Source organism: Parus major, chromosome 2 (assembly GCF_001522545.3).
Source record: "Parus major isolate Abel chromosome 2, Parus_major1.1, whole genome shotgun sequence".
NCBI classification, from domain to species: domain Eukaryota; kingdom Metazoa; phylum Chordata; class Aves; order Passeriformes; family Paridae; genus Parus; species Parus major.
The window spans coordinates 25,282,521-25,295,120 of record NC_031769.1 but is presented as its reverse complement, the minus strand read 5'-3'; the positions used below and the strand labels follow the sequence as shown (position 1 = coordinate 25,295,120).

The following is a 12,600-nucleotide window of genomic DNA, read 5'->3' as shown; positions in this document are numbered from 1 at the left end:
CAACAGCTTTAATTGCATTTTAAAGCCAGTTTGGGGATGTGAATTTCCCTTGTCTCTTTTACATCCCAAACTAAAATAGAATGCAAAATTTCAGCATCATTAAAAGAGAAAAAAAAGAAAGGGAGCTGATAGTAGGTCCTCAGCAGCTGGAATAATCTCCCATGGGAAGAGGTGGAAACGTTATTCCATGAGTCATTTAATACCAAATAAACAAAGCACTGGAGAATAAATTGTAAGGCATGATTTTTTTATTATTCATTGACAGAGGGAGGGCTATTTGACTTAATGGAGTTTTTCCTTTTTTAAAATTCTTTAGTAATAGAAAGCATGGACAGTGTTACAGATATAGTTTATTTCTCATTGTCACTTTGGTCCTTACTGTCATTGGTATAAAGGCAGGAGTAACTTTAGCTCTTGGATGCTACAAAGTATGCAAGGTCAAGTCCTCAGGGGCTGCTGAAATTCAGGATCCTCTTAGGCAGTGGTCTTCTCTCATGTAGTTACATAGTGGCTAAATTACAGTTCCCTAAAGGGTTTTGCACACCCGACTATCACAGGTCCTGCTATTAAATGCTATGTTTTAGTGATGAAGCTCTGAGGAAGGCAGCTGAGTAAGCTGTGTATGCTGGCATGGCACGCTCTTGGTCTCCAGTGGAATCCAGGACTGATAGAAGGCAACAAATAACCCCCTTGCATTGCACAGAGCCTGTCTGTAATCAAATATAATTATGGAATCACTACCAGTCAGAGCTGTTATAGTCTTGCCTGTAATCAAGAACAGCACTATTGCAACATTTATTACTCTCAAAAGTACTCTGAGATTTATAGGTCCTTGGAAAGAAAAGCATTGTTTGGCAAATCTATCTATAAGCATTATTTGGCCATAAAGAGAGGTCTTTCTCTGAGAGATCGGAGCAGCTCCAATGAAGCACATCTATTGGATAATTGCTTCAGACTCTTTTTAGTCTTAAAAGACAAAAAGCACACACCTTACTTGAAGAAATTCAAACTTCTACTTGCCAGCCAAGTAGATGTAGACGTGCATTATTCCCTGGTGCTTGAGATACAATGTAACCACTACTGGTGGAGATACAACATTCCAATAAACAGTGGGAATCAGTGCCATCCTGCAGAAACCTAACTCTTTCATGTAATTGCTCACTTATTTTAAGTCCATGATGAAAGGTCTCAAGGGCAAGACCTTCCCCTATAGTACTGAGTTATGGCTTTGGCTCTACCAGTAGACAGGAATGTTAAACAGAAAATGTATCTGGGAAAATGATGATATGTGATATAACTCACAGGAAGTCTAGAAAAAGGGAGTAATAAGTGCAGTTGATCATGCAGGGTCGAAGAAGCAATATATCTTCTTTTGGGAAGAAAAGCAATAAAGAATTTTTTTGGTGACTCCTTATCTCACAAGGAGACAGAAGAAGAAGTGGGTGGGAAAGCAATGGGTGAAGAAAAGCTTGTTACCTTGAAAACGTTACCTGAAAAGGTTTGGAAACCACCTCAAAGATCCCCAAGGAAACAGTGTTTTCTTCTCCAAGTTACATAGGTGATCTGTAGAGTTGATCTGGAGGGCATGGGAGCTGATGCAGACTACTCCCCATACCAAGCCTCTGAGGTTAGGAGACTCAGCTCCTCTGTTTGTGTGTATGGTGACAGTTCTGCCAAATACTTTTCAGTTACAGCAGCTTTATCAGTGAGAAGGATCTGGGCTGCCCTGCAAAGATAATCCTCCCAGTGGTGTGTCAGCCTCAAAGAAGGGTGTGATTATCATTCCAAAGGAGTGTAATGTGAACCTGTGCCTCCCATTCAGCCAGATCAAGGCTAGATCAAGGAGGCTTCTGCTCTTTGCTTACTCTTTCGTTTCTTCTCTTTCCTTTTCTTTTTTTCCTTTCCAGCAAACAACTCATCTTCATATTAACTTCTTTTATTATGTACATTTAAGATGTCTAAAGAGTGAGCTGATGTCCCAAGGCACAGTGGTCTTTAGAAATAGATCTCCTACTAGACCATCAGCAGAGTACTAGGTGGATGAGCTTCTCATCTTGGGATGCTTGGAAATTTGCTGGCTCTGATTAGCATTTTATAAAGATAGGGTTTCTCTGCAGACAGTCTAGGGGAGGCTTTCACAGTACTTTTAGCTCTCCTAAGCCTGGTGTTTCAAGATTTTGCAGCCAGCTCTGGCTTGGGACACACAAAGCTCCAGGCCTGATGTAAGGATGACTCACCCCTTTGATCAAACAGGTCCTACAGATGGATGTTGTCTTTTCTGTCACTTCAGGAAAGGTCTTCATATAGTGAAATCAGGTGTCTGAACTCATGTGTGTCCATTTGTTGTTGGGGTTGGTTTTTTTTCACACAGGAAGGACAAGCACATCAAACAGCAGATGGAAGAACGGCCATCCTCTAACCATATTGAGTGGTGCTTATTCATGGATCATAATCCAAAAACAAATTATTTGTGTTTATCTGGGTTCTTGTTCTGGTCTTGCATCAATGATTGAGTTTAGCTTGGAACTTAATACACAAAAAAATGCTGAAAAGTAAGGCTGACAAAACTCAAGATTAAACAAGTAGCTAATGCATGACAACAGCAAGTGAGTTTGATCTTTAAAACCAGAAAATTTTCTGTACCAAAGTGCCTTTTCTCACTGCAGTCTGCATAAAGGAAGGAGCAGAGACAGCTGCAACCACCTCAGCTTCAGAGATGGGGCTCCCAGTAGTCAGTCTGCAGGAAAACACCTGGCTGGCCTTAACGAACATTATTTTCTAGAATGTTCCCTGAGCTCTGCTGGCAGGGAAATATACCTGCCTTGTAAGGGAGAACATAAAGAGGCAGTTCTCCAACAGCACATGGTTTGACTTACAAAGCTTTCCTTACGGGCAGAATTAATTATATATCATAAAGATCTGTTATATATTCTGTTTATACAATTATAAGCACTATGGTTAATTAGTTGTGGTACAGACTCCCAAAGCAGAATCTGGTAAGAGAATAAACAAAATGCTCAGTCAGCTGTGACGGTGGTTAACAACTCGCACTTTCATATCACCTTTCACACTTAACTCTTCTGAAGTGATTTATAAGTTATGCAATCCAGTGGGCTCGAGCTTTGTGTATTTGGTAATGTTTTGGTTTATATAAAATTAGAATTTGCTGATCAGAAATGGTCTGAGATTCTCACACCTTTAAGAAATTAAATTCAAAATATTTGCTAACCAATTTTATTTCAACTGTTTTCTTACCTATTAGTTACTTGTGATCCTATTATGTCTGGCATTGTATGTACACATACATTATATGTATTTTCACTGTATTAAAATAAATACTTCTCCATCCCCTTTTTTTCTGTCCTGATATAGACAGCTCTGACTTGCAGCAATGCAAATCCCTATCTACATCACTATCCTAAAAACAAGGGTGAAATCCTGGCTGTGAAAAGATACTGATAGAAGTGTGCAATTCTGCAAAGATTTGTTTCCAAGCTACATTTTTATGGTAATTAAATGCTATGAAATACGTTGACAATATTAATGTATCAAACCATCTGACATCTTCAAATTTATTTTTTGCCATCACATAATTTAGCGGTGAGTCTTATTGTTGTGCATGTGCTACTACAGGTGTCTGCACAGAGTAAGTGCTTTTTGAAATCTCATCAGTGTCATGTGAGTAGAGCTAAAAAAATTAAGTTAGTGTTATTTTTCATGTCATGGGATATTGTACTGGTTACTGTGCATGCCCAGAAAGCACTTCTTAAAGTAAAGAAACTTGCAATACTTATAAGAGAAACTGAAGAAAAAAACCCACAAGGTGGGAGCAAGAGAGGAAGAGTATGCATTTAGTATAGTCTAGGTATTTATACTGTAAAATGTAGCACATGGTATTTTTAAAAATCTGCAAATAAATTAAAACAACCACTCCTCACTGAAAATACCACAGCCTGATATCAATTCTATTTCCTGAATGCATCATGAAAGTAGTGGGATTAGAGATAACTTTGAGGGAAGTCTTCATAATCTTTTTCAAAGTCTATTTTGGTCATAGTTCTCCTGAAGAAAGCCTGAAAAATATATATGAAAGAACTTCAGAGAGAAAAATATGTACAGGCAACTGAAAATGCCATTTTCAGTTTGGAACATCAAACTGCACAATAAGATATCATAGATGAGTGCCCGATGGATGCTCTTAACTTCTATTCAAAATGGCACTGAAGGGGAATGAATGCCAGGAAAGGATACAGAGAGAGGCAGATAAAGTCAGAATGAAAATTCAGGAAAGCTGTCTTGACTTCAGTGTTTTAGGCTCAAGGGGAAATCAGGTATGGGCAATGAAAAGTGGAAAAGTTGCATTCTAGATATGACAGTTGCATTGACAAAACTGGAAGGAATCACCTAGAAAAACACACGAGTAGAATAACGAGAGGTAAAAAAAGGCCTGGTGAGGTATCTGTTGAAATTCAGGATGGAGATCTCCCAGCTAAAAGGAAGGGTAAGGAATTGGCAATAATTTGAAAAAGAAAACCAAAAGAAAAGAAAAAAAAACCAAAAAAAAAAAAACCACAACACTTTTCTATCTTTTCAATGGTGAGTCAAAAGAGGACAATATTTCTGAGTCACAGTATGATCAATAACATCACAGGCTGTGGAGGTGGAAGGAGTCCTGAGATTTGGTCACATCACTGATTATGACCTCAGAAGAGCTGAGTGGGGTGCACATAGCTGAAATTAAAGACAACTTGGGAAAAGGTGAAGTTGGCAGAAAGCCATCTGAGGTCATAGTTTCAGGCAATGCATGATTTTATTTTAAAACATATAGACAAGGAGGAAAACTCAGCAGAAGTATGAGAGGAAAATTAGGTAAATGTAGGATTAAAAAATATGGATGAGACAGATATAATTTCATGTATACTGTGAAGAGTTATGACAAAGAAAGAACAAGGAAAAAAACCCCTTGAATAATAAACCCTTGAAAAATAGAAGAGTAGAATATTATTAGTAAAGGTGGAGGGGTAAAATGAAAATCTTATAAGAATTGCCAGGAAAAGGGATTGAGAGCGAGAGAAGAAAGTGAGAGAGTGAATGAAAGGAGAAAGAACATGGATTTGTTAATCCTTCTCTTGAAAAAGAAAGAACTGATGACATGGATAAGAAGAGGCAGAGGTGTGAAGCTGATTTCAGGTTAGCATTAGTTAAAATAAATGTTAGTATTTATAAATGAAACATACTTTAAGGTTTTAAACATGGAGAAGCTATTACATAATTTGAATCAATATGATAGATATGTAAAAAAAATATGTAATTTGAATCAATGTGACAGGTAAAAAATCTTGTGACAGATGTAAAAATCTTAAAACTGTTTCCAGTCTCATGTCTGAAGTGCAAATAATAGATCCTTGGACAGTGACAAAAAATTTAAACATTATCTTGAATTTGTGTAGGAACTGATTATTTTTCAAGCAACTTTCAGAGAGCCAGTTTTTGTCTTCTGCCACTCAGAAAATATGTGTGTGTGTGTAGATGAAAACAAGATGACATTTTCAAAATTGTTGCTCCCTGTCAATAGCAATAATTGAGTTTACACAAAGATTTTGAAAATAAAATCAGAAGTCCTATTCCTGTGCTTTATTCAAGTGGGAGTCCACTTTTGCTGTTAGTGTTTTGCCAGCTCCAGCATGTCCCCGTCCCCTCAATAGCCCTGTGGATAAATGTTAACACAGCCCTGCTGTGTAAATGTCATTATCATTCTTTTATTTCTATAAATTAAGCTTCTTGCTGCCCAATTTTAGCGATGGCATGACCAAACACATGGAGTAGGGAAGATTTAGAAGCTTACTTTGTCTATTCAATAGTCCAAAAATCTGGAAAATACTGTCGAGTAGAAGTTTAAGTTCCCAGATAAAACAGCTTTCCCTCTTTCAAGCAACAAGCTTTCCAAGGAAGAATTCTTGTTAACAAATTCCCCTCAAACAGTTCATTACATTTAAATTTCTTTATTTTGTTGCTATTTGCCATATAAACTATGCTAAACAACACTAAAAGTATCCCAATTCGTTATGTGCAAATAAAAAATTTTAACTGGCATTAGTCTCATAGAAAGTCTCAAGAACTTAAATAGCTGTACAGGAGCTACTGTGTAAAAATAACCCTAAAGTTCATGAGAGCAAAGATCCCATTGGCTGAGCTTTTGCAATAGAAATGTATTTAGAAACACTAATACATCCATGGGTGGGATCACTGTGGTCCTTTGATACAGGCATTGGATTCAATGCATGGAATGGACATTGGTGTGACATCTGAGCACTGCATTAATACACACCTCTCACTTCTAAATGTTTACATTGTGCAGGTAGACTTGTAGTATTTGTGTATTGGCTTTGAGTGTGCCCGTAGTCCAGCTCCATCCCTCTGAGGATGTCTTAGTGTTTGGAAAATCCCTGCTTTGCCCAGAGCTAGCAGAGCCCTTGGCAGCCCAGCTCTATCCCCCAGCTTGCGTGGGCTCTTGGAGCCTCTGGCACGCAGCTTGGCAGCCACAGAAGTAAAAATAACTTTGCTTCCCTCCCACCGCCTTTCCACCCCAGTGCAGAGGGAAGGAAAGGATATTTAGTGCTGAAACTACAGAGAGTTCAGGTAATAATAGCATTTTAGGAATAAATTATGAAGATACGCATATTTCAGGCAGCTCCAACCTGCCCCTAAATTACAGCCTGTAGTGCATCACTCCCCTACACACTCGGTAGAAAAGCACTGGGCTGAGCCTACATATAAACTAAAATTTAACATGTTCAAAAGTAGCACAAATTAAAAGTACAGAAAAAGCTGTTATAAAACATTTAGGTTTATCTTGAAACCACCATTTTCTTTCAAGATGTGTAGCATACTCACAAGCACACAGCAGCAGCTCCAAAAAACATCATCCTCCAACATTCCAGTGTTTATGGGTGTGCCTTAATTAAAAGTATTCTGCCAAAAAAGGAAACCTGAATCTTTAGGAGAAAAACATTGATTATAAAACGATACTGTAATGAATTCATACAGATTCAGAGAGAAAAGGATTTGCTTATTGTATTTACATAACAGGCTTTTAAGAAAAACAAAGAAGTTAGTTGAAGTGCCAAATTCTGTTATATATCAGCATCAGCATATATATCTTTGGAAAGAGAAACCTTGATTTCAATCTACTGCTATCCTATAAATAATAATGGTACATAAAAATTCTGGTGTAGTCCATGGATTATTTGAGAAACAAACTTCTACAAGAAATTAATTGGATAATGAGAGTCAGAATTATGAGTTAATTTTTGTATCCACATTTCTTTTTTTTCTTTCTGAGTTACTGAGCATGTGACATACATGGATAAAATGTGTAGCTACTCACACCAATAAAACATTAGTGGATTTTCTATGAGATGCTTTTTCATATTTCCCCAAATCAATCCTAAATGGTTCAAACTATGTATGATTTCTTAGAAGATGTCTGGTTATAATGTACTAGTATGTTTACTCTGGAAAGACAAGGAAGTCTCACCTAAGGCCTTTTGAAGTGCTTATTTATTAATTTATTTTATTTACTGCTGATAGTACATAATCTATAGTTGTAGGCAGTCCCACTGCCTTTTTTTTTTTTTCTGAACAGATATTTCCTGTCTCTCAGACAATATGTTGGGATTATTTTGCACTTTTTTGAAAGACAAATACTGCTCTACACACAGTGGGCTAGCATGGATTATCAATGGGAATACAGTGTTTGATGTATCTTAAAGTAAGTAATTTCTCTCTTATTGGTCTTTTTACAGTCACATCTAGAGGATCAGAGAGAGTTTTATCATGGTCCCTTCCTTGCCTTGGAAAAAGTCCTTCAAAGGTCCACTCACCTGGCCTAACTCCTATGCTCTTCCTCTCCTTGAACAATGTTTCAGTCTTGAAATAAAACACTTTGCATGAAATTATTTGCTTAAAACATACATGACATATGTGGGTTGACACGTGTGAATCCACAGCTGCAAGATAAGGTTAGACCTCTATCCGCAGAAACTATCAAGGTTGATTTCAGGGGAGTGCTGCAAGAGGTAAAAGTTTGTTTTTCTAATGTAAGAAAATCAGAATAAAATTCATCTTTGCAATGGAGCATACTCCATAAATACTTGTTCATATTGAGATGGCCTTTTTCTAATGATTTTCTTGATGAAAAAGAAAATTTTGTTTCCTTTTCACAATTAAGTCTCAAATAACTCAGAAAGATCATAAATACAGAATCTACACATTGTAAGTGAAAAGATTATCTATGACACTTCTTGAATAACACAATGGAACTGAAGGATTAACCTGCTCCATGGTTTTTGGGAAATATATCACTGGCATGAGCTTCAAGCACAGCACAGCTGTGGTCCAGCTCAAGGCTCCATCACCGTGATGCACTCCTGGAGGACAAGCACAGGGGGCAAGTCCTTGGGCTTCTCCCTCCCTGCTGGAGGATGGGATTCCCCCTCACCAACCAAAGAACGGTCTGGGGTGGCATGTAAGGATACACCACAATAGAAATGACCATTTCTGGAAAGGGTAGGGAGTCAGAAAGTATTCCTCCAAAGCAGCACAGCTCACCCAGCTGATGCAGCACCACCTTTTTTGCAATGGAAATTAATCTAAAAATTCTTTCTTACCTCTCTGGCAGCAGCGTTTACCCTGATAAGAGCAGCTGCATGTCACCTGTTATCAAGAGAGCGGTTGCTAGCCAGAAGACATGTGTTACTTCTTTCTAGTTTTAAGTTTTAATTTTCACCTGCAGTGGAGAGATAAAATGAATTCCAGTTTAGCTTGACAATCCTGCCTGCACAGGTGTGCTGTAAGAATACCACTGTGGTGTTCAGCTGGGTGAATGTTTTAGATGACTACAGTAATTATCAAAAGTACTGGGTTTAGTTTCCCCCCACTCTAATCTGCATCAGATTTGCCAAATAGTTTCAGCTGTTTTTTTTACCTAGATAAATAAATCTGGAGGAGGAAACAAAAGGACTTGTGCCTCCTTTGATGCAATACCTGGTACTCGAGTAATGGAGAACTTGGGAGCTGTATGGCCAAGACCTTCTTCTTCATGAGATAACTTGAACTTTTTCATTTCCTACCTAAATTAGTCCTTTAATTACCATGTTATATTCCTTTCTGGGGGGAGGCCCTTAGTCCCTGCTCCAGATGTATTTTGTGTGTGTGAGTAAACATCAGGGTGGAGCAGCACCTCTAAGGGCAGGGCACAGGAAGGAGGAGGAAGAGCTTAAGGTCATCACCCTGAAAGTTTCCAGCTGCACACTCCTCTGCCCTCAAACTGGCAAGGGAGGCAAGAGCAAGTGCCTCTCCTTCTCTGCCATCATTCTTTCCATCCCTTTGATCCTTTAGCAGTGGGGAAAAAAATGAGGACCACAAGTAAGGAGTTCGTGTCTTACAGGATGGGCTCTGACTAACCTAATAATTATTATGTATTTTATATAGAGGGAGAATGGAAGAGTTATAGCAGGAGAGGCTGAGGGAGAGGCAGCTCCAAATACCCTGGTCCTTGAGGTTTCTCACATCTCAGTGAGTGAAGCAGCATAACCATGCAGGTGTTCAGCAGGGGGTACCCTCAACTCCGAATTTCTGTGAACTGAGTCTTTGATTCCTCTTGTCCTAGTTACTTCTGAATAAAACAAGCAATCTCCTCTAAGAAGCAACAGCTTACTTGAATTGGAACTTCTGCAGTTTTCCTGCTCCTCATGAAAACAATACTTTGGGTCAGTGTAAACAAAATGCCCCTAATTAATAGCAATTAATTTGCACTCTAGAGCTAGTACAGAAAAAACTCTAGGATACAAAAGTGTACCTAGATGATTTCTCTCTGTGTTAGTACCGGCTGTGTCAGTCAAGTTAGGCCACCTGTAATATCCTTGTAACCTACAATTTCTAAATTCCCATCCAGCTACGCCTATGCCACTCCTTTGTTTCCACTAGCATTAGATGGGATTTACTGAAGAAGGAATTAAGCCTCCAAAGTTAATTAAAACGTTGTTGATGATGACCAGGAAGGCATACTTTGAAGCTGTAGCTGGAAAGGTATAAGTGCTCAACATGGGGCAGTTGTGCCCTGGCTTTAAAGCTCTTGATCTGTGAAAGAAAAATGCCTCTGGTTTCTCATGGCAGTGTGAGCTAAACACAGAGTGAAGGGTAGCTGCTTCAGCTTCTCACAGAGGCTCCCATCCTCTCCTTCCTCTGGAGGCTCCATCTTCTCAGTCTGGTGCTGTTACATCTTTAATAAGATCAATAATCTTTCTCGGCTTCAGCAGCTTCATGAATTCTGATTAAGCTCCAGGACAGCAGCTGTGTATTAAGAATAATAGGCAAGAAGAAGACTTTAGTGTCTCAGTCCATGGAGCATGATAGTTTCTTCTTTAGGCAAACTGGTATTGATTTGATTTTGGGTTTTCTCAACATGGCCTCTGTAAATAAAGTGCTGGCACACAGTACACTCACTTCTCTTCCCTGCAGACCAGTTCTTTCTGTGGAAGACTTATGTTAATTGTTCCATGACTACTAATGTGTTTAATTAAGGCTCACGTGGTTAAGTCTTCAGTGAGAAAATTAGACATGCTTACAAGAATTAATATAGTAAGAAATCACAAAGGTACAATCAGGAACAAAAAAATTGGAATGGTCTCTAGCACTGCCTTTCAACAAAGCACCGGTGTGTGAGATTCTGCATGTCATTAAAATTCAATTAAGTATTTTTGGGAAAAAAAAAAGCCTGGCACTGACAGGATACGTCATCTGACCACAGGAAGCTGTGCTGACAAAAATTCATAAAGTGGAAATTGGAAACCCATACTCTGAAGCTTTCCTGGATTAACAGTTTAATGGCCAACTATGTAATATATAATTTATGAGAATTCTCTAATGTCATCTAGCCTTGCATATTTTTCAATTTATTATTCTTATTTAGGAAGGAGTGAAGACAAAACTAGTCTTTCTGATTTCTGGAGCCATTCTTTATCATTTTTAATACATACATGTCGTGGTTGTTTTCGAAAGACCTGACTTTGCAACCCCCAATTTTCAGTTTTCACTAGTGGGTTGATTTCAGCTTGATTCTTGGCCACTATTTTCCTTTTGAAATGGAATTTTTCAGGAAATTAGACATCTGGGGCAGGGAATGATACAATTATGAGAAACATAGATAGAAGTATATTGTTGCTTCACTGTTTTTTATCGAAGTGTCATTTAATGGAAGTTCTGGAATGATTCCTGCTGTCAGCTTTTGAGATTTCCTGTAGCCAGAAACATCCACAAATCCTCTTTCCATACACTGAATTATTTGTTTTCTATAGTCTTGTATATACTTTGTGTTCCAAAAGTGGATCATTTTATTGCTTATGGTCCTTCTGTGGCTACAGTAGTACCTAAGCATCTTGCTTTAACAACTTTATGGCTCTTGTGTATTTAAATGCTTTCATTTCTGCTACTTTTTCTGAAATACATTGTGTGAAAGAACGTTCTTTGTAAATCCCATTTTTGTTTTTTAATATCTACTCCTAGTTGTAAGTATCCACTCCACTAGGAGCCTTGAGAGATATGACACATGCCAAAAATACCATATTTGGGAGTAAACTTAAGAGTGGAAAAATAATAAAAAAATCATTAACATGCTTTATTTGGGAAAGAATCTTAAAAGTGCCTTTTAATAAATAGACAGAGGGGAGAGTGGCCAGAGAGTATTAAAATATTGACTAGGCTTGACCCTAGACCAGGGGAATACCACAACATCAGCTAACAGGCAGTACCTTACTGTTTAAAAAAATATGCAGGAATGCAAGGAGAAGGAGCAGTGGGTGAGCCCTCTGGTAGCTGCCATGGCAAAGGTGACCATGTCCTTCAGAGCAGTTACCTCTGCAGCTAGATTGGAAAGCAGATATCCACAGCCTTGGGGAATAGCTTGTGGCAGGATAAATATTCCACAAAGATGAGGCTAAGGGAAATTGAATTCAGAAATAGGAAAACTTAAAGTAAATGGAAAAGAATGTGATAAGGAAAAGTCAAAGAATAATCAGTGTGTGGAGACTAATAGAGGTTTTTTCTTCCAAGCTATTTCAATCAAGAGGCAAAAACTTCCTCCGGTAATTTCTATTTGCATTTTAAAATAGTTAGACAGCTTGGACTCAAGGTATCCAGAAGAGGACTAACCTGCTTCTGGTTGGTTCAAATAGCAGGGTATTAAAAACATGTTTGTTAAAAAAGTAAACTTCACCAAAGTTTGCTTTACAGTTTCCCACACTATTGCTCCAAGAACTGAAAACAGAGGTAGTGGTGTGGGAAAGCTCAGTTTTAGGAGACTTAGTATTACATGTGCAGGTATTTTTATGCTTTATTTTTAAAGTAATTATAATAACAATAACACTTCTGTTGGTTGTCCGGGTCTTTCAGACAACAAGAAAAAAAAAAGTTTCAAAACTTTACTGTACAAGGCTCAGTACTTACCACTACTTTAAAGTGAGATTATAAGAGAGTGACTCTCGAGCTGGTGGCATTCTCACAGATCCCAGTATGACAACAAGTGGAAAGTTCCAGAAAGGT

At 38.2% G+C, this 12,600-nt stretch overlaps 1 long non-coding RNA gene across 1 annotated transcript; it reads right to left on the bottom strand.

Moving 5' to 3' along the window:
* Window positions 1–230: 230 nt before the first annotated feature.
* Window positions 231–3,109, bottom strand: LOC117245429. Its single transcript, XR_004500116.1, has 2 exons — window positions 1,491–3,109; window positions 231–710 (listed from the first exon to the last, which is right to left on the bottom strand). It is a non-coding gene; the product is annotated as an uncharacterized LOC117245429 (long non-coding RNA).
* Between the last annotated feature and the right edge of the window lie 9,491 nt (window positions 3,110–12,600).